This window comes from Ailuropoda melanoleuca, unplaced genomic scaffold (assembly GCF_002007445.2).
Source record: "Ailuropoda melanoleuca isolate Jingjing unplaced genomic scaffold, ASM200744v2 unplaced-scaffold9519, whole genome shotgun sequence".
Lineage (NCBI taxonomy): Eukaryota > Metazoa > Chordata > Mammalia > Carnivora > Ursidae > Ailuropoda > Ailuropoda melanoleuca.
In genome coordinates, this window is record NW_023255013.1 from 1 (window position 1) to 2,739 (window position 2,739).

The following is a 2,739-nucleotide window of genomic DNA, read 5'->3' on the forward strand; positions in this document are numbered from 1 at the left end:
CGGATCGATGATGACTCCCTCATTCTGCATTCCTTGGAAAAGCTGAACAAAATGAGTGAGAACTCCCTACCATCGTTCTCATCGAAACTGAGGTCCGGCACGTTGTCTCCCCCAGGGCAGGTAGGAGTGAGGGATAGCTTCCCCTCAGCCACACTCCAACAGGCACTGCAACCACCACCGCCACCACCTCCCCACCTATACCCCCCACACCCCCTCACCACAAGCCCCGCCAACCCCCAAGGGCCTTGGCATGGGAGAGTCTTGCAGAGGGCTCAGGGTCCGGGAGGCGTTTCCCCATCTTAGCTGGGTGTTCACGACATGGAGTTCCTCTTGGACTTACCAGGCTTTGGTGGCCTTTCGAGCAGCTGGCATCCCCGTCATAGGAGTGCCATCGTGCAGCATTGGCACGGGCCCTGAAAGCACCTGGCATGGACCATCGTGGGCCAGGTTGGCGCTTCAGGCAGAGCTCCTGGTGTTGTGTGTGTTGGGAGCCTCGCGGCGGCAGGTGCTGTGCATCCAAAGGAGAGCCCTGGGCCAGGCAAGCCGTGATAGGTGCCCGTGCCCTTGGTCCCCGTGTCGTGCGTGGAATGCCCCATGGGTTTGACAGGAGGGCATAGGCACTAGGCCAGGCTGCTACCCTTGACAGGGCCTGAATGTCTCCCAGTGGTGCTCACTGTGGCCACGCAGGGCCTGTGCTGTGGGCCCAGGTGGAGAGTGGAGCCACAGAGTTTCCCCTAGCTTAGACAGGAACTTCAGGGACCGGGAAGGCCGCAGGCGGGTTGATTCCACGCACCTGCGTGGCGCTAGGCTCTGGGTGTGTTCTGACACAGCCCGTCACGGCTCTGTGGGTTGTGGGAGCCCCACCCCACCCTTTCCAGGTCAGGGCGGCCAACTGATGATCGTCTTCCTCGCGCCTTGGTCCGGCGCCTTTGTCCCTTTCCGGTGTGTCCGTGGTATCTGTGTCCCTGAAGAGCAGCACCCGGGGGTGTCTTCGCAGGGTCCCGGAGTGATGCATTAGCAATGGCTCGCCGGCCAGCCGGGTCTGCATCAGCTGGCTTAGCCGATCTTGGCCCTGGAGATCTTCCTTTCTTCAAGCCGGTAACGAGTACTTGCAATCAGAGGTCTTTCACTCGGGGGTACCAGGTAAAGACTCGGAAGACATCTTTCAGATTCCAGCTGGAGGGCAGCGGGCACCACCTGGCAGAATCCGGGGTTGTGGCGGTGGCAAACAGTGCTGTGAGAATGGCTCCTTGACTAGGGGCATTTGAGGCTGTGGGATCAGGGACCACATCTCCGGGACATTCTGCCCCGTGGTCAGTCCCACAAATGATTCCCGTGTATGTTTGGTTGGGGTCGAGGTGGGCACCCCAGCTCCGGGAGGGCTGGTTCGTGTTCGAAGGCAGACCAGTGCTTCGGGTCAAAGGCTCAGTCTCCAGTGGGTGGTGCCTCCCCTTGGAAGGATTGGGCAATGATACAGGCTTCCGTGGGTGACACTGGGACGGAGATTGATTCGACAGTGGGGTGAGAGCTTGAGGTCAGCGCCTGCACGGGCCCTGCTGTGGAGCCTGCCTAACCGGTGGGAAGTGACCTCCTGACAGATGGGTTTGTCGTTGGCACCTCGGCAGTTGGGTTCTCTCGAGTCCTGACTGGGCATTCTGTTTGGAGCAAGGGATGGGATCTGGCCGCGGCAGGGAGGGCAGGAGCGTGGGAGGCCATGAGCACGTCGTGACCAGCTGTGGGAGGCCACTTGTGCCCCCTTGGCCCTCAGCACTGAAGCACCCTCCCTTGAAGTCCCTCGCCTCACTGCCCCTGGGGCGGTTGCCCTTTAACTGAAGGCAGTTCCCTTGGGCTAGCTTGCTGATGCCGTTCTGGGCCCACACAGCATGCACCTCCCTCTGGGGACGGGTATGTGTCTGGAGTGTGCCGGCTCTCTGCGACGGGAGCCGCGGCTGTTCGGCGGAGGTGCTCCGGGCCAGAACAAAGACTGAGGGAGGGTAAGGTGGGCAAGATGCCCCTAGGGTCGAGCCGACCATGGGTAGGACAGTGGTGATGGGGTGCGTGGACTGGGGCCTCGTTTCCATTCCATCACTCTCTCCAGGCTGGTCCTCCATGCGCACACCCTTCCACCTCCCCCTCACCCTCCAGGGTCCCCTCCCCTTCTACCCACTGTTCCCTCCAGTTGCCCACCCCCTAGCCTGCGCCCCCATGCTGCAAAATACCCACGTGTGGGTGTCTGTCTGCAGGCAAGGGAGGAGCCCCAGGATCGTAGGGAGAGGCAGAACAGCATATCCCCGCCACGTGGCACTGCCAGCGATGCCCACAGACCCATTTGCCATGCTGAGGTGCACCTGTCTCTCCTCCCCACTTTCCAGGTGGAGTTGGCTTGACGCTGGTGTCTGTGAACATCTGCAAGCCCCATTCTGCCTGATCCGCCAAGCCCTGCGTGCCAGGCGAGAGCACCCCGGGAGACATGGACCTTGTTGGCTGCGGTCACGTGGCAGTCGCCAGCGTAAGCGGTTAGCTGCTCTTCTCTGCCACAACCAACAGGGGTCCACCCGGCTTCCTCCTTGGACAAGGATGGCTCCCCTCGCCGCCCGGTGGCTTGGCCCTGGATTCTCACGAGGGCGGACTTGTGTGAATTCACTGGCCGTCCCAGGCTGGAGCCCGGCACTTTTTTTTTTTTTTTAATTTTATTTTATTATATTGTGTTAATCACCATACAGTACATCCCCAGATTCC

The 2,739-nt window shown here is 60.9% G+C and overlaps 1 long non-coding RNA gene and 1 other non-coding gene across 2 annotated transcripts; both read left to right on the forward strand.

Annotated features, from left to right (window-relative positions):
• On the forward strand, positions 1-2,680 carry LOC117800952. The gene is made up of 3 exons (XR_004623227.1): positions 1-120; positions 998-1,143; positions 2,373-2,680. It is a non-coding gene; the product is annotated as an uncharacterized LOC117800952 (long non-coding RNA).
• On the forward strand, positions 2-96 carry LOC117800953. The gene has a single exon (XR_004623228.1). It is a non-coding gene; the product is annotated as a small nucleolar RNA SNORD116 (small nucleolar RNA).
• Positions 2,681-2,739: the final 59 nt, after the last annotated feature.